This window comes from Mobula hypostoma, chromosome 3 (assembly GCF_963921235.1).
Source record: "Mobula hypostoma chromosome 3, sMobHyp1.1, whole genome shotgun sequence".
NCBI classification, from domain to species: domain Eukaryota; kingdom Metazoa; phylum Chordata; class Chondrichthyes; order Myliobatiformes; family Myliobatidae; genus Mobula; species Mobula hypostoma.
The window spans coordinates 51,260,776-51,288,195 of NC_086099.1; the positions used below are offsets into that span (position 1 = coordinate 51,260,776).

The 27,420-nt window shown below is 39.0% G+C and overlaps 2 long non-coding RNA genes across 3 annotated transcripts in view; one reads left to right on the forward strand and one right to left on the reverse strand.

Annotated features, from left to right (window-relative positions):
* LOC134343993 (uncharacterized) overlaps positions 1–24,170 on the forward strand; it is a 43,573-nt gene extending 19,403 nt beyond the window's left edge. Inside the window, exon 4 of the long non-coding RNA XR_010017348.1 lies at positions 24,037–24,170. This is a non-coding gene — a long non-coding RNA (uncharacterized LOC134343993). The remainder of the gene's footprint in view (positions 1–24,036) is intronic.
* The window catches only part of LOC134343994 (uncharacterized), a 110,646-nt gene that overhangs the window by 62,871 nt on the left and 20,355 nt on the right, over positions 1–27,420 (reverse strand). The window lies entirely within an intron of this gene.

The following is a 27,420-nucleotide window of genomic DNA, read 5'->3' on the forward strand; positions in this document are numbered from 1 at the left end:
AAGCTGAACGGTGGTCATTGGCTGTTGAGAAATCCCCAGTTGTGGAGAGTTGTGCAGTCCAATGGAGAGAGGACAGCCAAAACATGGAGGAGATGAAGCTAGTCTCCAATTAAAGCCTGTGCTAACCACACCTTCTGGGGTAAAGCCCCGAATCCCATATTGCCACACGGAGTGGTGGCACTGTTCACTCCAGCCCCACCTTCACCAACCTCGCAACTGGCTTCTCCATGTTGTGCCATACCGCAAGTTTTTCATTGCTGGGTTCACACTAAGATCCCAGCACATCAATGCTGTAAGTATCCATCTCTGTGTACGTGGTCCCTTACAGTAGACACTCTATGAGTGCTTTCCTTCCTGAAGGTGCATCCTATACACTGAGATGCCCGTTGACATATTCATAACAAATGGAGACACAAGCGGATACTAGAATCTAGAGCAACAAGCAATCCACAGGAAGAACACAGTGGGTCAAGTAGCATCTGTGGGCAAAAGGAATTGTTGACTTTTTCAGGTTAAAATTCTGCATCAGGACACTGTATTAGGAAGCATTAACAATTCCTTTCCTCCCACAGATGCTATTCAGCCCACTGTATTTCCTCAGCAGATTGCTTGTTGCTTCATTACATGCTCATGAACACAGTTTCCTTTTTAATTTCCATTGTTATCCAGTTTGACGTTCAAAGATCTTGAACGTAATTCATTAGGCTAATTTCATCATCAGTTTTTGTTAGGGAAATGTAACCAACTGTTCCTTCATCCACCATGCCAATGGCATACGATGAATGATTAAGTATGAACGGTTTAAGTCTCAAAGTTAGCTCTAATTACTGCAAAATAAGACTCCTGAATTTATGGAGCATTTATGGGTGGTATGGAGTCACGGGGCACAGAAACAGGTCTTTGGCACAACTGGTCCATGCCAATCAAGCTGCCCTTTCCAAACTAGTCCCATTTGGCCCATAACCTTCTAAGCCTTTTCTATCCATGCAGGTTTCTAACTCACTTTTAAAAGTTGATATCTGCCTCAATTATTTCCTCTGGCAGCTAATTCACGATAGGTACTACACTTTGTGTAAAAAAAAAGCTGTCGTCAAGCTCCTCTTAAACCTTCACCTCTCATCTTACATCAATGCCCTTTAGTTCTTGCTAACCCAGCTCTGGGAAGCAGGTTGAGTACATTAGACTTACAGAGGTGGAGCGATGCGTAAGGCCAGAGCTGATCCCTCACATCACCCAGGTGCAGTGCGTGAAGTTTTGTGTTCTCCCCTGAACTGCGTGGGTACTCCCCAGGTGGTCTTGTTTTCTCTTGCATCTCAGTGAGGTGTGAATTGGTATGTTAATTGTCACTACAAATTGATCTAGCATTTAGGTGAATAATTGAATGTGGAGAGAAAAAAGATGGGACCGGTGTAAGACTGGTGCAAATAAGTGCTTAATGGTTGGCATGGTCATGGAAGTCTGAAGGTCCTGTTTCTGTGTAGTACATAGAGGATTGAACATAGAAATCTATAGCACATTACAGGCCCTTCGGCCTACGATATTGTGCCAACCATGTAACCTACTCTAGAAACTGCCTGGAATTACCCTACTGCATTGCTATCTGTTTTTCTAAGCTCCATGTACCTATCTAAGAGTCTCTTAAAACGCCCTATTGTTTCCACCTCCACCACCGTTGCCGGCAGTGCATTCCACACTCCCACCATTCTCTGTGTGGAAAAACATAACCCTGATATCCCCTCTGTACCTACTTCCAAGCACCTTAAAACTATGCCCCCTTGTGTTAACCATTTCAGTCCTGGGAAAAAGCCTCTGACTATCCATACGATCAATGCCTCTCATCATCTTACACATCTTTATCAGGTCACCTCTCATCCTCTGCTGCTCCAAGGAGAAAAGACCGAGTTCACTCAACCTATTCTCATAAGGTACGGCTCTCCAATTCAGGCAACATCCTTGTAGATCTCCTCTGCATACTTTCTATAGTATCCACATCTTTCCTGTAGTGGGGTGGCCAGAAATGAACACAATACTCTAAGTGGGGTCTGACCAAGATCTTATATAGCTGCAACATTACCCCATGGTTCTTGAACTCAATCCCACAGTTGATAAATGCAAACACACCATACACCTTCTTAACAACACTCTTAACTGGCACAGCAGCTTTGAGTGTCCTATGGATACAGACCTCGAGATCTCTCTGATCCTCCCCACTGCCAAGAGTCTTACCATTAATACTATATTCTGCCATCATATTTAACCTACCAAAATGAACCAATTCACACTTATCTGGGTTGCAGTCCGTCTGCCACTTCTTAGCCCAGTTCTGTATCCTATCGATGTCCCACTGTAACCTCTGACAACCCTCCAGACTATCCACAACACCCCCAACTTTGTGTCATCAACAAACTTAGTAACCCACCCTTCTACTTCATCACCCAGGTCATTTATAAAAATCACAAAGAGGAGGGGTCCCAGAATCTGCAATAAATGGATCAAGTCATCCGTATGTGAACAATTGCAGCAATTAGAGCACCACAATAAGCAGCAAAGGCCTATGTTTTATGTCACATGGCATCTGTCAGCAGAAGGATATCAAGAAAACTTCCTACCAAATAGTACCATGATATTTTATGTGCATTAGTGACTGGATAGGCATTAGAATTCATGTTTCACAGGGAAAAAAGCATCTCTGACATTGCAGAATTCTTCAGTCCTGCATTTAAATGTCACATGCTTAATTCCACAGAAGAACATCAGCCTTTTGACTCGGGATAAAATGTCTTCAATATGATACATAAGGAAGTCATGAGCATTTTGGGAAGAGTTTGCTGCTGGACTTAATAACTAGCACTTAGTACAATAGTTGCCAAACAATTAACAGAAAGTCAAGATGGATTAACTGAAAAACAATTAAGATAATTTCTCAAATCAGTACTTTGTTAATTATGTGGTTTTGGAGACATGTAGCACAAAAACAAGTGCTTGTTTCCGCTAGGCTTAGTAGCTAAGCCATATGTGAAGGTCAGGATCTGGACTTGGTTATCAGAGACTGTTTGAGATACACGCCATTGGGAGCATTTAGTAGATAGTGCAAGCTTATCCCCACTATTCAAACCGGCTATGACAGCCTAAAGGAACCAGGTCTTCATATATACTTTGAGATTCATTTTCTTGCAAGCATCACAGTAAAACAAGAAATACAACAGAATCAATGAAAAACCACATGTAAAGACTGAGAAATAATCAAATCCAAAAGAAGATAAATTATGCAAATACAAAAAAAACCAAAATAATAAGTAAATAAGTAAATAAATAATACCGAGATCATGAGTTGTAGAGTCCTTGAAGTGCGTCTATAGGTTGTGGAATTATTCAGTTTTAAGATACACGAAGTTATGTAGGTTCAGGAGCTGGATGGTTGAAGGATAATAACTGTTCCTGAGCTTGATGGTGGGAGACTAGAGGCTCATATAACTCCTTCCCGATGGCAGTAGTGAGAAGAGATAATGGCCTGGATAATAGGGGTCCTTGATGATGGATGCTGCTTTCTCGTGGCAATGCTCCTGGTAAATATATTCAATGGTGAGGAGGGTTCTTGTGATGGACTGAGCTGCATCTACCACTTTCTGTATGCTTTTCTGTTTTTGGATGTACAATGCTGATTATGTTACTGCTCATCTTTGATAGGGAAAATAGTTGTCCATCTCAGATAGATCCTAGATCCGAGAGTGGATAGGACTCCTGTCAGCAGTAATGTAAATCATGAGGTCCAGTCCAACCTTCCTGGCTTTCCATGTAAGCAAGGAGAAAAGAAGAAGCACATCACAGACTTTTGGTCAGGAACTGCAGACGCTTTTGAGTTAAATGGACTGAAGACTAGATGCAGTACATCAACACGCATAGAATGTTGGAGGAACTCAGCAGGTTAGGCAGCATCTATGGAGGAAAATTAGCAGTTGACGATTCGGGCTGAGAACCTTTATCAGAGCTCAACATCTCAGCCCAAAATATTAACTGTTCGTTTTCCTTCATAGATGCTGCCTCTCAAGTTCCTCTAGCACTTGAATGTTGATCCAGATTTCCAGCATCTGCAATCTCTCTTGTGTTTACCAGATGCAGTGTATGTCTGACTTTTTGATATACTCAATAGTATATAAGGGTCAATATTACAAACCAAATTTTGTCGAGGCAAAAGCCCTCTGCTGTGTGAGTGCCTTTGTAAAGCTGGCTATATTGGACTATTATCAATATCCTGGCATGCCCACCAGCTCTGTTATCTCAATTCCATTAAGGTACTTTTAACTTAGTTTTCCTTGACTGAAATCATTTATGACAGACTGTTACTGAGTTTGAACTTATATACTGTGTTTCAAGATTTTTGACAACTTTTTTGTCATGTATTTGAAATGTTCTATTTATATAGTCTATTTTAAATGAAAGTGGGTTTGCATCAATTTAAAATTTCTTTGTATAGCCACATGCTGTAGCAGCTGAGGAATTATATACTAATGCATAAGACATTGAAAATGTCTTGTACAATGACCAGGAACAATAATTAGTTTGTTATCTCATTTCAAACTTCCTACCAATGTCCACATCTATTATCTATGAAATGGCACTTTCATTTAAACTCAAATACCAGGCTGTTTAGTCATAAGTGTTCTCAAAAATAAACTAGATGTTACACTGATGCCATTTCATCACAGTGTTTCTCATTTCTGCACATAAGAAGATTGGAGAAGTCAGGCAAAAGACACAGTGGGAGAGGATTGGTGGTGATGGTAGGGCCAGGAGAAGAGAATTCTTTCTGTAATGGAAAAAAGAAATGCACGTTTATATAGCAAACTTCATATACTCAGGATGTTCCCAAGCTCTTTAGGATTAATTGAGTCATTGAGTAATTTTGAAATGTAGCTGGACAGGAAATACTCAGTCTATTTTAAAAAACAGAGAACTTCCAAATACAGTAAAGAGAAATGTTCTGAGTGTGTCCATTCCCATATAATATAGTCATGCCTGCATGTTCTTCTTTTTCAAAATCTCTGTTCAAAATCTAACAACCAAGAGTGAACTTCCAGACAAAGCTGCTTTTGTGCTGTTCCTGAGTGTTAAATTATAGCCAAGGAAATGGTAAGAGTTCCCGTGCCCTTCTTTTAACATTGTCATAGAAACCCTTCAGGTCCAACTGAAGGGGTAAATGTACAGTTGATTTAACATTTTATAAATATTGATAATAGTCCAATATAGCCAGCTTTATATGAGTGGTAAGCCATTCTGTGGTTAAAGTACTCACAACCAAGCCCTTGTGATCAAGTCTCTGAATGAGCAGGCTTTGAGAGGTCAGGAGTAAAGCTCCCTTATACTCTGCACCTCTGTGATGATAATCCCACTGATAACTGGGAGGGAGTTGTCTACCTTTTTCTGTTTGACAGGTCATACCTGACATTCTGAGGTGTGAAGTTATGTATTGTTCTCATTAGTTCTTGTTCAGAACAATGTGAAATAAAAGAAGAACATACTGGAAATACTTATGCAATCAAGCAGCATATGTGAAGAGAGAAACAAACAAAGTTAACATTTCTAATCAATGACTTCCATCAGAAATGATCATTTAAATTAATTTTAATTTGCAGCATCCAGAATAGTTTATCTTCATATTAGGTTGACTATGTACTGAAATAGTATTACAGTTGACCTAATTACACATCCATTCTTCAGAATGAAGACTTCATCCCCTTTGATTAGATCCACTGGAAACTCCCTATAATTGCCGACGTATTAGCAGCTAAAGGGAGGTGCAAATTGTCTTCAAACCCAGATAGATGAAGCAACATTTGGCTATTTGTAGCATTTTTCTGAGCATGTATAAATAACTCAATACACTGAGGGACTTAAAAGGGTGGAATTGTCACTGGAACAGAAATGGTTGAGGACAGATTTTATTAATACATCAACACTGGAAAGGCTTTGAAAGAGTGACTTTGGAGAAACTATTTCCAGAAATCAGGAGAGAACAAATTGAAAGTAAATGCTGAATGAGCCGGAGAGGATAAGATGGAGATTTTAAATTCACAGTGAGTGCTTGGGATCCAGAACACATCAGCTCAAAGTTTGATGGAAGAAGATTTAAGACAAGTTTCATAAGGTATGTATATTTGAAAAACAGGAAAGAATCAGGGCCATAAATAAGGAGCAGGGAATTGGAGATAATTTGAAAGCCCCTTCAGGAAGATGGAACAGGCAAAATGGGCAGAGCGTTCTCTTTCTGTGGTTTGACAGAGAGGGTGGTTCTTGCTACCCCTTTCAGAAACAGAAGATGGAGACTAGATGGGCTTTGATAGCAGTCAACCAGCAAACCAAGTCAAACCACTTATATGGCATCACACCTGCCCTGAGGACCCTACCTATGCAAATGCTTAGGAAATGGAATTGTCAGACTGCTGTGGCCACTAATAGTTGTGTGGTGAGCATGTGCATTTTATAGTGTTCAACATCCTCCAGGGATGGAAAGCTTTTATTTCCAAAAATACATAAGGTAAATTAAACCATAATATTTTCCAGGCAACACGTACTGAAATACTGTGGGTAAAAACAATGGGAAACATGTAAACAATATTAAACTTGTTGCTAACATCAGAAACACCAACGATGGATGTCATAATACTACAATACAAAATCTAGAGCATTTAAAACTTAATTTCACTCTCTCACAATAGACCAGACATTGCTGACAATGTTCAGCTACTTGCATTCATTAACACAAGTATTCCTTTTAAGAGTTTGCCAGTGCAAACTAGCACTGTCTTGGCATGAGAGGGGAAAGGTACAGTTGTTATTATCCACATAGATTGGACTCTAAAGTGGACTGGTAAATTATTTGACTACAATATATTGCCTCTATTGTGTAGGTGTGTGGTGGAAAATTCAGAGAAAGTGATGGGAATGTGAAGAAAATTTTAAAAAGTATTAGATTAATGCAGGATAAGTGTAAATAATGGTTGCCATGGACACTGAAGGGCTGAAGGGCCTGTTTCCAAGATATATCTTTCTATGACTCTAGGTTCCAGCTGACAGAGCATGAATATGAAAAAGTACAACAAAAGTAATAATTCCTGGATTATTGCCTGAGTCATGCCCATATTGGCAAAGGAACAATATAATCAAAGAGTTGAATAGGTCTTTCAAAGTTGGATGTGGGAGAAGCAGGATTCAATTAATTGGGCAGTAGCATCAGTAATGAGAAAAGAACAACCTATTTCCTTCACCTGAACCGAGCTGAACAGGTATCACGATGAATTGAATAACTAGGACTGAAGTTAAGGATTTAAATTAAGTAATGGTGGGGGAGGGATTTCAGAACCTGAGAAATTTAATATGTTAAGAAGAACGGAGAAGGCTGTTTAGTCAAGCGAGTAATGATAACCAGGGTGTGACAGGAAGAGACAGAGTATACAAACATAACAAAGCTGCATTAGCAACATGATAGATGAAGTGATATGCAAATAGGCATAAAAGAGAATGATCTGATACTGAGACAGCATTGCAAGGTGACTAGACAACATTCAGAGTACTTGATATTTCAGTAGGACAGGCAGAGAGGGAAACTATGCATTGTTTATACTCTTTCAAAATTCTCTAGCTACTGGAAAAGTCCCACATAACTGGACAACCGCAGATGTACCATCACTTGCCAAGGAAGGAGGGGCAGAGAAATTAGGAAACACTTAGTCAGTTAGTCTGACGATTTTTATTGGGAAAATGCTGGAATCTATTATATATTTAGAGGGTAACAAAACAATTAAGCAGAATCAACATAGTTTTATTTGAAGGAAGCCATGGTTGACAAATTTAACAGAACCCTTTGTAGGCAAATAAAAGGAAAACTAGTTGATCGAGTGCAGTTGGTTGACAGAAGAATCAGCAATATCAGTACCAAATGCAGGAAAACTCTGATATCGCATCACACTCAGGATTTTGGTGATTCTAGGTGAATAGATTTTCTGGCCTTTTAATTCACTTTTATTAGATGTTGCATGGAATTAAAATAACTTTTCCAGTGGCCCAATAAATTCATTTGTACGCGGGAATTTGGTTCAACGAGTTTAAAGGAATCTGGGTGAGCTGAAAATGAGTGCAGAATATGGGTGCTAGTAGGCTCAATGAACCAGGACACCAATGAACCAATGAAGAGCATGGGACCAGGGTTTGTTGAGATGTATGGGGCAGTTGTAACTGGAGTGCCACTCAGCTGAAGGGGAGAATGGAAACTGGGGCATTATTGAGCAGAAGGGGAACAAGTTAGTGGTGAGCTGAAGAGGAGCTTGGGGACAAGGCCCCCAGTCAGCCAAAGGGGAGTGTGGGATCTGAATGCCAGTGATCTGAAAGTGAGGGCAGCAAACAGTACCTGGCATGCCAGATGTTCAACAGGTGGGATTTCTGTTTAGTCAAATAGTAGATTATTAGAGTGGTAATTATTGGTAGAGTATTGTCATTGGGTTAAATATTAACACAAATTCAGAATTGGTTAACTTAAAGAAAACAGAGTTAAGATAAATGGATTACTAGTAGATTGCCACAGGGTAAGTTTTGGGACTGTAGCTATTCATAAACCCTATCAATGGCGTAAATAATTTAGTATGTTGTAGTCAGATCTGCTGATGACACAGAGAAAATATTAATGCATATCGATATGGATCAGCTAGATGAATGTGTAAATAATGGTGGGAAATATGACCCAATCTTCTTGGTTGGGAAGAACCAAAAAGCAAAGTCAAAATCAAGTTTATTGTCATACGTGCATATACAGTTAAAGTTAGAAGTTTACATACACCTTAGCCAAATACATTTAAACTCAGTTTTTCACAATTCCTGACATTTAATCCTAGAGAACATTCCCTGTCTTAGGTCAGTTAGGATCACTACTCTATTTTAAGAATGTGAAATGTCAGAGTTAAAAGTAGAGAGAATGATTTATTTCAGCTTTTATTTCTTTCATCACTTTCCCAGTGGGTCAGAAGTTTACATACAATTTGTTAGTGTTTGGTAGCATTGCCTTTAAATTGCTTAACTTGGGTCAAACATTTTGGGTAGCCTTCCACAGACTTCTCACAGTAAGTTGCTGGAATTTTGTTTCATTCCTCCAGACAGAACTGGTATAACTGAGTCAGGTTTGTAGGCCTCCTTGCTCGCACACGTTTTTTTCAGTTCTGTTGGCGATCTGACAGGAAGTCCGGGATCCAGCTACACAAGGCAGGGTGAAAGCTGAGGTCTCTGAGCTTCTTGTCGAGCCTGGAGAGAATTACGGTGTTGAATGCTGAACTGTAGTCCAAACAGTTTTTAGATAGCATCAGGTGCATGTGTTTGTGTTCAAAAAGCAGCCATTTTTGCCACTGACAGTTGGCAAGAAATAAGCGGTAAGTTAATTCAGAACCCCTTTGCTCACTGTGGTTTCAGGATTGGAAATGCCAGAAATAGCCAAGAGTGAGAATGAAACAATTTCACTACTTCATCAAGTTAGAAACTATGAACAATTTGAAGGTATTAACAATCATGTTGAATGTTACAATTAAAATGAAGATTTGGAGAATAATATCATCAACAGCCTTGTATGAAGGCTGTACATTACCTGCACTAGATGTTTGCCATAATTTTGTTCATTAACAGTCAAAAGAATGCAATACAAATGAATTCCTCCATCAATAAGTATTAGGAACTAAAACACAGTTTTATAGTACTGTAGTAGTATTTGTAGAGTTCTAATTTGTTCTGTACTTTATTTAAATACATAATTTGTTACTCAGTTTGTCTTTTTTATATATTTTTAACTTTTTCCAAGAAATTTCAGCTAATTGGGGCAGCTGCTTAATTGGGCTAAAATGTACTGGGCCCAATGTGTCCCAATTAACCAGAATCCGCTGTAGTTAAAGGGAAATAGATGTTCTTGAACCTGATGGTGTGTGACTTCAAGCTTCTGTACCTCCTGCCTGATAGTGGCTGTGAGAAGATGGCATGGTCCAGATGATGAGGGTCTTTGATGATAGATTTTGCCTTCTTGAGGCAGCACCTCCGGTGGTCCTATCAATGTGTGCGCCCATGATGTATTGGCGCATTGTTGCACAGATGAATCTGGATGTCCTCAAACAAGAAGCACAGAAAGTTATGCTGGAACATAAAGTCATTAGGAAAGCACAAGAAATGTTGATTTATTTAAAAAATATATAATTCAATCCACCAATTTAATTGAACCAATACAAGTAGGCAGTTTAATGGAATGCAACTAATTATTATTTTTCTTTTGGATAATACCAAATAAGTCATTAATTTCTCTCTTTCAATCTTTTTTATTAGTTTCTGCATAGAAGAATACAGAGTACAAGAAGATATATATTTTAAGTCAAAAGAAAAAAATTACCAAATACATTGTATTAAAATACAGTTACAATCACAAAACCCTGTATTCATAAAAATTAAATTACATTAAATCATAATATTGAATCACTCACTAATTTCTGAGCATTACATGGTTGCAGTTTGATGAAAATAACCAAAAAGGAGATTTGAGCAAAGATGATTAATGTTTAGTCTATCACATATGAGTAATTTAATTTTAAAAGCTGCTCAGAATCTTTTATTATTTGTTTGTAAACACTAGACAACTTTAACTTCAGTATCTTTTAAGTGTGTTTTTCAAGTGCATTAATTAAAGGAACCACAATAAAACTTTAGTAATCTGACATGACCCCAAGGTCTTGCATATTATCGTAGTCATAGGAACCACCCCAGTTTCATCCCTTTGACAGAGCCTGCAGTCAGTTTAGTGGGTGGGATGAATTACGGCATGTTTCTTTTTTAAACTGTCTTTGATGATTACAGGAACTTTATTTATTCTGGGCATCACTTACTGTACACTTTAAACTCTTCAATCTGATTTGTTTGATTTTAGGCAATTTACACTGGAACCAGCACAAAGCAAAGGAAACCCTTGTCTGTAGTCTCTACATTACGTAATCGCTAAAGAATTCTGAAAACACAATCACTGCATCTCCTTAAGAAACAAACAGTATCTCCACTTGTACTTCTGAACTCATTCAAATTATTATAAAGTACACTGCGAGGTAAAGTTAAAATAATTTCTTCTGGCAGTGAAAATTCAGAAATAGTATGAGAGGACTTAGAATCAAAGCTTGTTAAAGACAAGTTGCATGAAAGTGTTTTTAATTCGGCTTGTGGGATGTGATGATTCCGAAGTTGGTATTTATTGCCCATCAAGAAATGCCCAGAGAGGCTCTTGGCAAATTATCTTTCTGAACTGCTGCACTCCATCTGGTGAAAGTGCTCTCTTTGTGCTGAGAGGTAGGGATGTAGTCCATTCATCTCTGCTGTGCTTACATAGGCAAACAAAAGAATGGATGAGCTATAAGCAAAACAAGCTTTAATGAAGGCAGTAAAATAAATTTAATTGCCTTCAGTTAAATTGCAATGTCTAGTTACAACATTGTATAAAGAATAATAATGTGTTCAAACATATTATACCTTCTTTGACAAAAATCAGAGATTAAAGATTTGCTTCAAATCCAGTTTGATGGGTTCCAAATATAAGAACCTAAATAGGAGCTGAGTTTACACATCCAACTCTTTGAGGTGATGGAGTGGATGTTCAACCTGATCTTCTACCTTTACACCACGTCCCTGCATTATTATCAAATTCCTATTCTCTTAATCTCCAGAAATCCAACTGTCTGTTTTGAAGGAACATTATGAGTGAGACTCCGGATAGAGAATTTCACATCTTCACCATCTTATGAATGAAGATGTTTCTTCTCATCTCAATCCTCAATGGCCTATCCCTTATTCCAAAACTGTGTGCCTGGTCCTGGAATCCTCAACATAGGGAAATATCCTCACTGTAACCAGCCTGTCAAACTCTTAAGGGTTTTTATGATTCAGTGAATACCACAGGCAACAAGGTAACTGAAGGCTAGGAGCATCCGGCTAAGGCTGGCTGGTTCTGTGGGTGAACAAAGAACTGTGGATGACAGTTTGGTTTAAATTGGCTGCAGGTAATGAGTTGGAAGCAAGTGACAGGTGACTCCTGTTAGCTGGATGGAGACTGGGACATGCTTGCCTGTGCAGGCATGACAATATCTTTGACAAGTAGTTCCTCACTTAAGTAAAGGCACCAAAACTGTGCGTAGTGATCCAGGTATTGTCCCACCCAGGTTGGTGAGATGGCTGTTCAGGCCAATGTGAGAACCAATAATTTACCATGGAGAGAGCAAGAGGAGTTCTCAACACTAAACAGCATTCCGAACCAAATTGAGTCCTTAGATCCAAATCCCCAGAGCAGGGATAGGCCCAAAACCTTGATGCTCAGTTCATCTTATTAGCGGGGCAAATCATTGCATGGTTCACAGACACAAAGCACAGCAGCCGGGGCAGCCTCAGAGGCTCCGTGTCGTGGAGAGAGGAGCCCCCAGTCTATCTGGGCCAATGTTTATGTCCGAATGGTGGATCAACATACCACGCATTAGTACCCATGCTCCACTGCAACAAAATGCTCTAGGCCTAGGACACGTCACCTGATGATTCAGTTTGGGCCTAGATTTCACTACCGAAGAAGCCATTTTCAACTTCTCCAAATCGACTCAGCACTTAGAGTGAACCAACCTCGCCTAACTTTCAACACCCTGCCTTTTCACTCTATCAGGACTAGTGTTTAAATTGACCAAACAGTGTATCACGCCTCGAATTCGGACCTGGGCTCTGCTGCAGTGAATCACTCTGGGCCTAGAACATGCCTATATCAATGATCTGGATTATTATCCAGATCATTACTATCATGGACCCAGCACCAATCCCTGCAGCACATCGCTCATCGCACGCCTTTTATCAGAGAGGCAACCATCTACTACCTCTTCCTTTGTGCCACCACAACCATCTAAGACACCTTTTTATTTGCTCATATGGCAGGGATTCATTTTATCCAGGAAGCTTTGAGTACATCCTTAAATATTCCTTTCTCTGCCTACCTTCACACATCACAACTCAGAATGGGTTGTCACATTTGGGAGTCTGCTATTGGCCAGGTAAACAATGTGATATGCCACATGTTACTGACTCAGTGTCACCTGGGCTCCCAAACCAGTGATGTTGGTCTTTGAAAGGACATAAATATTGGTTTGCTCTCCACTCGAGAGGAGTTTGGAGGATTGGATTTTGTGGAGATGGTATCGCAGGTGTTTTACAAGGGTCCTGTGCTGTCTGCTGTAGGTAGTCCAAGATTCAGAAACACAGGACAGCACTACTGACCCAATAAACCATGACTTTTATGCCAGGTCTGCGGTCTTTATCTTCAATTGATGTTTTTGGCTTCTGTGAATTGTCTGTACTCTGCAGCAAAGGTGACCTGGCTTCTGTGATGTAGCCCCATGGTTTGATAATTTTCCCATTAGTTCTGATAATGACCTCGTTCTGATGGTAAGTTTGATGATGAAGTGCAGCGCTGCAGAGGGAAAGTTTTATAAGATCTTTCCAGGCAATGATGCAGCCTTGTTTGAGTGTTGTTTACTGCGATTGGATCAATTGTAAACCTATTGTTTGTTTGCCTTCTGAACTGCGGTGTGGATTCGGTCTGCAAGCAGCATAGTGACAATGGTCCTCACCATAAGGATAGTCACTCTCAACTTACCTCTGGAAATCACGTCTCTATTCTGTGATAAGGTGTGGAGAGTTGGCCCAGACAATATGCAAATTATGCACGGGTGAGCAAATTATTGCTGAGTGATGGCTGTTTTAAACTGTCAATAACACTTTCCATCTCTGTCATACAAATATATTTGTGAAGAAAGAACAACGCACAACATCACCTCTACTTCCTCAGAAGCCTGCGGAGATTTAACATGTCATTAAAAACCTTGGCAAACTTCCATAAATGCATGGTGGATAGTGCACTGACTGGCTACATTACAGCCTGGTATGGGAATACCAATGCCTTTGAGTGGAAAATCCCACAAAAGCTAATGGATTTAGCCTAGTACATTGCGGGTGAAACACTCCCAACCATTGAGAACATCTGCATGAAGCGTTGCCTTAGAAAAGCAGCATCCTTCATCAAAGATCGTCACCACTCAGGCCATCCTCTTTTCTCACTGCTGCCATCAGGTAGAAGGTACAGGAGCCTCAGGACTCGCACCTCCAGGTTCAAGAACAGGTACTACCCCTCAGCCATCAGGCCCCTGAGCAAAAGGGGATAACTACACTCGGTTAAGGACTCTTTTATCTTGTTATTTCATGCACATTATTTATAGCAATTTATTTGTATCTGCACTTGCACAGTTATGTCCATTGTTTACAGTTACTGTTCTATAGATTTGCTAAGTATGCCCACAGAGAAGGAATCTCAGGGTTGTATGTGGTGACATGTATGTACTCTGATAATAAATTTTACTTTGAATTTTGAACTTTGATAACCGAGAATCAGCAGGTTTTCAATTCTTGTTCTTGAAACCATCAATACAGTAGATATCAACACACGTCAAACTTGCTGGTGAACGCAGCAGGCCAGGCAGCATCTCTAGGAAGAGGTACAGTTGACGTTTCAGGCCAAGACCCTACGTCAGGACTAACTGAAGGAAGAGTTAGTAAGAGATTTAAAAGTTGGAGGGGGAGGGGGAGTTCCAAAATGATAGGAGAAGACAGGAGGGGGAGGGATGGAGCCAAGAGCTGGACAGGTGATTGGCAAAAGGGGTATGAGAGGATCATGGGACAGGAGGCCCAGGGAGAAGGAAAAGGGGGAGGGGGGAAAACCCAGAGGATGGGCAAGGGGTATTGTCAGAGGGACAGAGGGAGAAAAAGGAAAATGAGAGAAAGAATGTGTGTATATAAATAACGGATGGGGTACGAGGGGGAAGTGGGGCATTAGCGGAAGTTAGAGAAGTCAATGTTCATGCCATCAGGTTGGAGGCTACCCAGACGGAATATAAGGTGTTGTTCCTCCAACCTGAGTGTGGCTTCATCTTTACAGTAGAGGAGGCCGTGGATAGACATGTCAGAATGGGAATGGGATGTGGAATTAAAATGTGTGGCCACTGGGAGATCCTGCTTTCTCTGGCAGACAGAGCGTAGGTGTTCAGTAAAGCGGTCTCCCAGTCTGCGTTGAGTCTCGGCAATATATATCGGGAGCACCGGACGCAGTATATCACCCCAGCCGACTCACAGGTGAAGTGTCGCCTCACCTGGAAGGACTGTCTGGGGCCCTGAATGGTGGTAAGGGAGGAAGTGTAAGGGCATGTGTAGCACTTGTTCCGCTTACAAGGGTAAGTGCCAGGAGGGAGATCAGTGGGGAGGGATGGGGGGAACGAATGGACAAGGGAGTCGCGTAGGGAGTGATCCACCAGCAACTTTGATGTGTGTTGCTTGAGTTTCCAGCATCTGCAGAATTCCTCGTGAATACAGTAGATATGGTAACTTCTGCAATCAGTCAAAAAGAAGTTAAATTATGCCCACTGTCAAGATACCAGGGAGCATGATGGTTTATAATAAACAGGAAAAATTTTTGAAATAAAGATTTATAAGTTTTGTTTGGTGGCTTTTGGTCATCCAGGGAGGGTGTAACATTGCTAACAATGGTTGAGTCACTGAAAGGTAGAACTCCGGAAACGTAGAGAATGTAAAAAGGAAAGAGAAAATGGGAAAACATGGAATGAGTAATATCCACAATGTGTAGAAATCAATGTGGTTTTGGGATCAGTAAAAGAAAACAGTTTTCAAATAACTAGGCCAATGTGCACTCCAAATAAAATGTTCAGCGTTTTACATGGTTTATGCTTGCAATAGGAATATATTTCCTTTTAAAAAATAATTTCAGGAACAGATTTTTCACATTGAATATGATTTTTTTCTCATTGCATAAAATCAATAGGCTTCTACTATATTTCATTTTATGGGGGATGAATAGAAATAGGTGTTGGGACACAACACATCTGCTATAAACTCACTTAAAAATATTTACAAGGCAATTCTATTCTGTGCATTATTCTGTAAGGAGCTATCTTTCAAAACTAATAATTTTGAAGTACAAAGACATGTAGAAAGTCCATTCAATTATGAGCTTTAAGGTTCAGAGTGAAACAATGAACATGCAGATGCATCACTTAACTTTCAAATGTCTGACATGACAATGATATTATTTGCATTATTCATTCATTTTAGCAAAAATAAATGCATTTTCCATTCTGGTTCACTATTGAAAACAGTGGTAATATGAACGTCTGATTTTGTAATAATACCCTTATGGATTTTACATCTGAGGTGTTATGCTCTTAGTTACACTTGATGGATTAAGTGAAATCCACCAATTATTCAAGTTTATAAATGCATACATATCTGAAGGAGCTTTAGAAAATAATTCTATGTTAATATCCAATATTGTTGTGCTCTTTGTTGACTGTGTGAACAATTCGTTGAAATATATGGATATCTTCGTTGGAATAGTAACATACTTTTCAACAATTTTATTTTCCATCAAAATAGCAAAATGAGCCCCAAGTTGCTGCTTGAAATAGAAATCAGAAGGAATCCTTCATCAGATTTTGGTTCATTTTTGTTAAACTTCCAATGTTTACTTTGGAATGAAACTGCTTTGATTTGCTGCTGAACAGCAGTGAAAGAACACTCCATCTTGCACTGTACATTAATGCTAATTGTAATAAGACCAATGCAAAAGAAATGGACTCCATGACATACTAATGAGTTTGAAGTATTTATAGTCTCAAAGTTCCTGAACTCAGGTTTATTCCGTATTCCACGTTGGTTATCATAACTCAAATGGACCAGTGAATTACTCAGAACTTGGACAACAGGGATCGATATACTTTAATGCACACAATATGCTGGAGGAACTCAGCAGGCCAGGGAGTACAGTCGATATTTCGGGCTGAAACCCTTTGGCAGGACTGGAGAAAAAAAGTTGAGGAGTAGATTTGAAAGGTGGGGGAAGGGGAGAGAGAAATGCCAGGCGATAGTTGAAACTTAGAGAGGGAGGGATGAAGCAAAGAGCAAGGAAGTTGATTGTGAAAGAGACAGAAGACCATAGAAGAAAGGAAAAAAAGGGTGGAGGGGGGTCAGAGCACCAGATGGAGGCAATGGGCTGGCAAGGAGATAACATGAGAGAGGGACAAGGGGATGGAAAATGGTGAAGGGGGGGGGAGGCATTACTGGAAGTTTCAGAAATCAGTGTTCATGCCATCAGGTTGGAGGCTACCCAAATGGAATATGAGGTGTTGTTCCTCCAACGAAAGTGTGGCCTCATCCCGACAGTGGATGAGGCCATGGATGGACATATCGGAATGGGAATGGGTAGTGGAGTTAAAATGGGTGGCCACAGTTAGGTTGGAGGATTTTCTCTTGTTTGTGATCGATATACTGCAACTTCATTAAGAGCAGATTAAGTTAAGGAGAAGGATCTCTGATGATTAGCAAGTTGCACTGTATTGTAATTAAATATTGAAGCCAAATTCAAGGGCCACAGCACTAAGTTTCACAAACGTTGGAACAAATCCCTCTTGTCTCTTAGAATATTGGTTCTATGCAGCCAATGTAAAATGCAATTACAACTGGTTGCATGTTGTAACATGTAATTACATAGGTTGTGTGATAGTCAAGTTCTGTCTGTATCGGAAATAAAGGCTGTGGGTTAATCACACATTGTAAGCCCCGCACACTTTACTGGGCTATCTAAGTTAGCCATCTTTAATTGGAAAGCCATCAGCACTGAATGCAGCATTTCTCTTTAGCCTTCTGTTTAACCATCGAGCTATGAATTGTTATTTTAGGCAATTTTTCCTTCAAAATAACTATGTTCAAGCACTGATGATTGTTACCCTTCAGATTCAGATTAGTCAGTTGAGATCAAAAACCACATTATGCCTACATTTGCAACACAATGCTGCAGTTTATGCAGATGGGGTAGAGTTCAGCCTTGGTCCCTTGTGCTAAACGTATATGTATAGTGGCAGTTGTGCACTGAACTCCTTGTTCGAAATTCACTTTTATTGAGGGCAATGGAATTTCAAAGCAGAGTACAAGGTGCAGCCATTACTATTCATGCACTTCAGCAGAAGGGTTTGAGCTGAATTTCTATTTGTAAAAGTTGCAAACTTCTACAATAACACAAGGTTTCGCAGGATTAATTTCTTGCAAAACAGGAAAAATACCATAAAGTTACTTCAACAACTTGCCTTTGGTCTGGACAATTTTATTTAATAGTTATCAAGATATTGGAAGTGGGAAAAGGGTTTGCTTGACTGAGCAGCATGGTGGAAGATAGAAAGTAATGTAACAATATCTCTAGAAATAAAGCTTCCTAGCTCTAGCAATTTCTCTTTAGTCTTAGAGTGCAGCAGGTGAAACCCCATGCAAGTTACTGCTTGATTTATAAGCATCGGGTTTTCTTTTGAACGAGAGACATGAACTAAAGGTTCAATGAGACAGTTAGCCTAACACTCCCTTTAAGAAGAAATGGAATTTAAAGCCTTACATATAGCTAATCTGTAGGCAACTTAATTTGCCTTTACATTGTCTTCTTTCTATATTTCATTGGGCATGCTCTCTTCTCACTGCTACCATCAGGAAGAAGATACAGGAGCCCCTGGACTCACAGCACCAGGTTCAGGAACAGTAATTCCCCCTCAACCAACCGGCTCTTGAACCAGAGGGGATAACTTCACTCAACTTCACTACACCATCACTGAACTGTCCCTACAACCTATGGACTCACTTTCACTGACTCTATAAATCATTTTACTGATATTTATTGCTTAGTTATTTATTATCATTATTTTGTTTTTTTCTCATTTTGTACTTGCATGGCTTATTGTCTTCTGCCCATTGGTGTTGCCCATCCCATTGGGGGTGGTCTTTCATTGATTCTATTGTGTATCTTGAATTTTTTTGTTTGTTTGTTTTATCGACTACACAAAAGCATTTGATAAAGTGAAGCACAATAAGTTATTTGAAATATTACAGAAAATTCTAGATCTAGATCTCCCCTGATTTATTTAATGTGTACAGTGAAACAATATTACAATAAATAAGAGATATCTTGGGAATTAAAGCTGGTGGTGAAAACATCAATAATTTCAGATATGCAGATGATACTGTATTAATTGCAAGTACAGAGGAAGAACTACAAAACTTAATTGATAGTTGTTGAATAAAGTGCAAAAATGTGTCTATCTGCAGGCTGACAATAAATGGGGAAGACATAAAACAAGTACAGTACTTAGGAAGCTGGGTGACATCAGATGGCAGGTGTGACATGGACATCAAAAGAAGAATAGGGATGGCAAAAGACACCTTTACGAGAATGAAGAGTATACTGACCAATACTAAACCAGGCATGACAACCTTCCTCAAAGTACTGAAATGTTACATTTATCCAGTTATGTTACATGGTTCAGAATGTTGGACAAAATCTAGTAACATGAGGAAATGAACTGAAGCAGCAGAGATATGGTTTTTGAGGAGGATGCAAAGAATATCAGGACGAAATGAATCTCTGACAAGGATGTCATGAACAGAGCAAACACAAAAAGAGAAATAATGTATGAGATCATGAGAAGGCAACGTAACTTCTTTGGACATGTGATTAGGAAAAAGGAGTTAGAATGCACAGTAATTATGGGAAAGATTGAAGGGAAGAAAGCAAGAGGAAGACAAAGACAAATGATGATGGAAACAGCAGCCAGAGAACTGGAAATGAATACCAATGAATTGATCCACTTGAACTGGAACAGGAGTGTGTGGGCCATGGCAGTCAAAGCTCAAACTGGTTACGGCACCTGATGATGATGATGATGATCTTGAATTTATTGTGAATGTCCGCAAGCATAAGAATCTCAGGGATGAATATGGTGACATATATGTATTTTGATAATAAGTTTACTTTGAAATTTGAACTTCGAGGATTTGTTCACTGTTCCTGCTCTGCTTTTTTATTATCTATTTTTAAATCTGTTTCACCTCGACTTTTTTTCAAGTATTACGATAACTTATTGGATAAATTGCAGTTAAGCGTACAAAACTACTCAACATCCTCACAGTTCTTTGTTCATATTTTTCTAGTGACAGAAGCTACCTTGAAACACAGCAGAGTACACTGGTTATTCTCACTCTTTTACCATCCTTCCTATTTCTCTTGCTAGATAACCTCACACTGACCCTGTGTAATTGCCTCAACTGCCTGCTTCATCTTGTGGGCATTAGTGGCAAGTCACTGTAAAGGATACTTCATCATGCTCCGATAGCATTGTTTATGATATACAGAAGATGGATTTTATTTTTGCCTTATACCTTCTTCAGTTTCCCTTCATTTCTCACAGAAATTGCTATCTTCACAGCTGGGCCACAAGTCACAATCTACACTGGGTGAATTGTACTTAAAAAACTAAGCAGAGTTCTGCAAGGTGTTTGATTACATACTTACTTATGCATTAGATTTAAAGCGTCCTGGTTCACTTCAGTCTAGCGCTGTGCTTTCCAGCATCTATGAAAATGGTAATTCCTATAAAGCGCTGAAGTGCTGCTGAAAGGTTGTAAACAGAGACTGAATCTATGTTATACTCTTTCAAAAGGCAGGTCTGTTTGGCTTTCCCTTTCAATCCAAATTTTGATCAAGTTGCTGATTATTATCATTTGAAAGTGTCGGGATATGCTAAACAAAATGTCTGGAGGGTAATATAGTTAATGGGGTAGAAAGTGAGTGTAGAGATCACATGATTGCTTGACCAAAACCTATTGGACCCAATGCAGACTTAATCTCCCCTTATGTTACCTGGTTTATATATTTACTGAGTTTTGTTTTTGCATTCCTTATGCTTGTTGTGATTGTTTTTATGGTGAATCAGATCCAGTATCATGCCATAGGCTAGCCCTTCATGGGGTTGTGGAGAGTGCAGCAAATCTGAGCCTCCATGATGCGCATCATGTGGTTGCACACCAGCAGGATTTAAATGGAGTCAGAACCAGCCATGGATTCAGAAGAGCTGGCCTCAAATCAAAGCTATGTAGTATTAATTCCATGAACTGCCTACTCCACATATGTTAGTTGGCTGTTCACCCCGGGCCTTTCAATGCCTGCACCAAGGTACATGAATTATACGCGCCTACTGGGGGAATCTACTCTCAATATTTAAATGCATTCACATAGTCAAAATGCAGGCACTAACAGTCCCAATTTCTTGCCCAGAAGGATTAGTACTTGTGCCAATTGAATGAATAGGATTTGTACTCCAACTACCAGGATAAGATCCCATTACCCTTTAGTTTTACACATTCTGCTGTTCCATTTAAAGAGCTATCAAATATCAATGTAACTTTCTCTTGAGTCCAGCGGTTTCAAGCCATCGAGTTTCCCTGTTCTCATTACCTTGCCCATATTGAAAGTGATCGTTCAATTGTTTCTTTAAGTCTGAAAATATGTTGGTTAAGTACCATTCATTTTTCAAAAATTAATGGTTGTTTATGGAGGTTAAAGTAAACTGTGGAAAGAAGCACACGTCAGCTAGTTTTACACCCAGGTGTTGTATGGTGTTGCTGTCCTGCTGGGGCATGGGAGATTGCTCACTCATGTGCTAACGTTTGCAGTGAGTTAAGGGAAGATCTTCTTGGCAGCTGGTTAAAAAGGAGTTTAGCATTTACAAGTCTTCAAAGTTTAATAACAGATGTAATTCTACTTGTCTCCAGCACAAAACAGCTGTGTGTGGTGGAGACAGAATAAAACTCAAAAAGGTCTTTGTGCCCAGCGCACTCTTTTGGACATTTAATTGGCAAGAATTAACAGGCTCTAATGGTATTCTAAACATTTTATAATGTGTGAAATAGAATCTTGGTGTAGGATGATAGCTTTTTAAAAGGATGATTTGAATGTCAAGAACCTTTAAAATTTTTGGAAAGCTGCTATTGAACTCATGTTGTGTTGCTCATGTGAAACTGGATACCGACCCTGAATTTCTCTCAATTTCCCACTATAATTTTGTAAGATCTCGGTATTATCCCCAGAGTCCTGACTACTCCTGTGTCTTCTGTTGTTTTATTTGAGAATTCTGTCAATCTCCAGCTACAGGTTGAGATAATCACTGCAAATGTTCAGTAGCTTTGTTATTTTGAGCAGGGATATTAAGCGTGCACCAGGCAAGACTTATTCTGTTGTTCAGATACAATTACTTTAGTTTATATCACTTATCTAAAGCCACAATGCCAGATTGCTGAAAATTTTGATGTTTCTTAATGGTTAATTATTATGGCTGAAGTTAAGACTTCAGAGTGAAGATTTAAAAAAATGAAAATATGACCTTTTACAATTTTTAAAATTACTTTTGTCATTCCAATATCTGAGCAATGGCAACTTTTTTTTAATATACATACAGTAAATTTTCAGTGGTGTTGACCTTCACAGGTCAGTTACGACATTTTCTAATGAAAGCATATGTACCATATATTAGAAGATGAATTGTTCCATTGTATGTAAGGTTTCTGTAAAAGCCCCTCAAAGCAAAATTAGTTAAGCAAACCCAGGCACTGGGGAAGATACTGTAATTTCCAATGGATGCTGACCTTCTACAGATACTTCATTGGGAGAGCAATAGAAACTAATTTGATATCACAGGGAGATATTTTCTTCTTAGAAGGTTCCAGTGTCTTTTAGCCATAGTTACAGCAATAGCTCAGCACAATGGTAATTGCAGATGTGGTTTCTTTAGGCTTCAAATTGCAACCATAAATTTCCTTTTCTTTCTTCGGTTTTGATTTGTAAAGTCACATAGACATAAAGAAATTTTGGCTCCTGTGTGAAATGATGATTAACTTTAAATGCTCAATTCATTCTGAGATTGCAGACGTTTTACTTCCTGCTTTAAATGACTGCCTTTGTTGCAATAGGGCTCATGGGGTCAGGTGGAGTAACATATTAATGTGGCAGAGGTTGAATGAAGGGCAGAAACAGAGAATGGGTGTTACTGGGCCATTTTCAGATTGCTATACTGTAACTAACTGGATGCTAGAGGAGTCAGTATTGTCCCCTCAGCACTTTACAATTTATATGATGGATGTGATGAAAAGACAGATTATTACACATCCAAACACGCTGAAGATACAAAGCTCTGTTGGAAAGTAAGCTGTGAGGGAGATGAAAATTGTCAGCAAAGGGATTCAAACAGCCATGTCATTGGGCAAAGTTGTGACAATTCTGGGAAAAACAGAAAAAAACCCAGAATTTTTGTGGTAAATGGAAGGATTTTGTACAAGTTCATGAGACAGAAAGTAAACACTCAAATTAATCAAATTGTAAGACAGTTGGGAGGATGTTTATTCACCAGGGTTAGAATATAACTCTGTGATGTCTCATTGAGAACATTCTGGGCTTTGCTGTTTTTATTTTTGTATCTAAAGGAATCAGTGCAGAACAGATCCACGTAATTGATTCTTGGGGTTTGGAGGTTTTCCATAAAGACAAATTAAATAAAATCAGCCTACACTCATTGAACTTTAGAAAGATGAGAGGAGTCTCATTGAAAGATAAAAGGTTCTGATTGACAGGATAGAGACTGAGCGACTTGATAAAACTCCATGATCTAGTCTCAGCACGACATGTCTCCCTTTCAGAATTCTAAAGAAGAATTGTTTCCTCATATAGATAATTGTAAAGTTTTGGAAATTGTATCTTACGGAGCTGTGCATGTTCAGTCATTAAGCTGACATCAGTGGACTTTTAGGTAATGAGCAGATATGGAGAATGGGCAATAAAATGTTGAAGCATAAGATCAACCATTATCTTACTAAGTAATGGAAATCACTTGAGGTTGCAAGATCTATTCCCAATTCTGCTACAACATTTTTATTTTATAAGTGTAACACAGAAATGTTAGTATAATGGCAGCAAAAGAAAATAATGATTGATGTGAAATGTTCCTTGACTATACTAATTTTACTTTATAGATAAATTTGGATAAGATTCTAATGGAAGTTCTTCTGCTTTTTCAGATATTACCATGCAGTGAGGATTCCAGCCCTAAATTGTGAGGGAATACCACTGTTCCAAAGGTGAAGTTAAAGCACCAATTTCAGGAGATCTATTAAGAACGCTAAAAATAATCTAATAAACATTGATGACTCTGCTTATCCAGTTACTGTGATCAAGCACACTTTATTTAAAATAGAAAATGCAAAATGCATACCCAAATTAGATTGTCAATATTATAGGCAGTTCATGCTATTCACACAACATAGCGACTGAATTTTAGAACTGAGAATTAGTGCAATGGCATTCAATTAGTGAGTAAGTATCTTGACCTCTGCTATTTTTGATGTGTCATGTAATGCACTTTTAAGAGGAGTGATGACTTATATAAAATTTACAAGAAGCACAACCAGCAGGAATTATGTACTGCAGTGGCTGAAGCACACCAGGAGAGAGATGACTAACCTTTCCTTAAGTTCATTCATGGGCAATACCAGCACTTATGCCTATCACTGACTGCTTTTGAAATCAGAAAGAGATTTCTGAAACAGTGCTTGTGCAGAGAGCTTTGTAGATTTTGGTGAATATTATATGTACTTTAAAAGGTATAGAGTGCGTATAATTCTTCAGTTGTTTTCATGAGTTGTTTTCTTTTGCACATTAGTTGTTAGTCAGCCTTTGTTTATATATAGTTTTTCATAAATTCTATTGTATTTATTTTCCTGTAAATGCCAGCAAGAAAATGAATTGCAAGGAAGTATGTGGTGACATGATAAATTTCACTTTGAGTAAATTAGCTTCAGACAATATGAGGCATTGAAAGAAGGAATTCAAGCCACCTTGCATGAATATGATCCCACAAATGATGGGACTGCCACGCCTGGAGTTTCAAAAGGGATGCTGTGGAAAGAGGAACTATGAAAACAAAACTGACAAGGAAAATCAAAGAAAATCCAAAATATTTTGGATACACATGAAGGCTAGAAGCATTATCAAAGATAAAGCAGGGCTTATTTGGAGCTATAAGAAGGCAACCTGTGTAGAGGCAGAAGATGTGGAGAAGGTTCATGGTGTGTGTTTTGTGATTTTCTTTGTTTATTTGGATGAGAGCTTTGTCCTACTACAAGAAGCAATAGTAATTGGATATGTTATTCCTTCAAGTTTAGAAGAATGAGGGATGATCTTATTGAAACATATAAGATCTTGATGGTGTGCAGCAGGATGGATGTTGAGATGTTTCCACTAGTGGGAGTGATGGCAGGTACTGGGATTTGGAGATTGGTGGGTCAGGCAACATCTATGGATTGTGTGTGTTTCAAGTAAAGACTCTTCATCTGCCCTGTGGAAATATCAAACTTCTATTTATTATATTAAGTTATGTAAAATTTCCTAGACATTAGAAAGGAGAAAAATGTGTGGTCGTGGACACCATTTTTCAATCACTCTGATTACATGAGTGGTTCCGGTGGATTCAATGATTACTCAAGAGGCACTTTTGCTTGGGAAGAGTGGAAATGGTAAACTTAGAATCTGTTGGTTTAACTTCTTTGGCAGACACATTATTTGATTCAGGTCTGAGGGATAGTGCAACTCTTAGTAAGGTACATCAATCAAGAACAGTTAAGATGGATTTGTTAAAGGGAGACTTTGGCTGATGAGCCACTAAATTCCTTCAGAAGAAAACAAAGAGGGTTGATGAAGTGAGGTCATTTCTGCCTGGATTGTCTTTAGAAAGGCTTAAGAAAAAGTTCCACTTTGCAGGCAAATCAACAAAAATAAAATGCAAGGAAAAGTGACAAATTATTTCACTGTCAGAAAACAAGGTGTAACCGTTGGAGGGTGTTTTGAGGATTGGAAGTCTATTATCAATAGAGTTCAACATTGCTCAGTCTTCAGTCCCTTCCATTTTTAAATTGTATAATGACAAACTTGAATGATGGAGACTGTTATTTTCAATCTGGAGGGTTTGTTGCAGGAAATTTTAGACCCCTGGGCAAAAAATGGCAAGTGGAGTCCAAACCAGTGAAGTGTAAGCCAATGTACTTGGGAAAGTGCAACAAGGCAAGGTAAGGCAAGGGAATGCAGAATGAGGAACCAGACTAGTGTAGAGGAATATCGGGATGTTGGAGCACATATGCAGAGATTTTCAAAAGTAGCACAAAGTGATTACAAAAGTATATGAGCTATCGTTCTTTAGCTGAGAGACAGAATGTCAGAGCAGAGGTTTATCCTAGAACAGCATGTAATACTAATTAGGCTGCAGCCTGCATGTTGCATGCAATTTGGTAATCATATTACTGGAAATATGCAATTGCACTGGAAAGAGGGCAAAAGTGTTGTCAGAACTGGAAAACTGCAACACTGAAGAAAGATTAAACAGGCTGGATGTGATTTCTTTGGAACAAAGGCTGACAGAAGACTTAAATGAGGTTTTTAACATAATAGGGGACATAGACGAACTGAAGAGGGAGGATCTACTTTGCTTAGCAGAAGGGTCAAAAAGCAGGGGCATGGATTTAAAGCAATTGGTAGAAGTATTATATGGGAAATGAGGATAAATCATTTCACCGGAAGGTATTTCAGAATCAGATTTAATTTTACTGGCATATGTTGTGAAATTTATTATTTTGCAGCAGCAGCAATGAAATAACAATGAAAAAAAAACTATAAAATACAGTAAGTATATATGAAAGGTAAAATAAAAGGGAGCTAAATAAAAATGGTGAAGTAATGTTCACGGGTTCACTGTCCATTTAGAAACCTGATGGCAAAGGGGAAGAAAATGTTACTGAACCATTGAGTGTGTACCTTCAGGCTCCTATACCTCCTCCATGATAGTAGAAATAAGAAGAGGGCATATCCTAGGTGATGGGAGTCCTTAATGATGGATTCTGTCTTGTTGAGGCACAGCCATTTGAAAGTGTCCTCATTGCTGGGGAGGCTAGTGTCCATGGTGGAGCTGTTAGAGTTTACAAGTTTCTGAAGATATTTAGTGGCCCCTCCATACCAGATGGCAATGCAGTTAGGATGCTCTCCATGGTTCATCTGCAGAAATTTGTGAGTTTTTGGTGACATACCGTTTCCTCAAATGCATAATAAAATATATGCTGCTGTGGTGCTTCCTTGTAATTGCATCTAAATGTTGGGCCCAGGGTAAATCTTCAGAGATTTTGACACCCAGGAACTTGAAACTGCTCACCCTTTCCAAAGCTGATCCCTCAATGAGAACTGCTGTGTGTTCCCTCAATTTCCACTTCCTGGCATCCACAGTCAATTCCTCAGTCTTACTGATGTTGAGTGCAAGGTTGCTGTTGCGACACCACTCAACAAACGCATCTATCTTGCTGCTGTCTGCCTCCTCATCACCATCAGAAATTCTGCCAACTATAGGTGTGTCATCAGCAAAT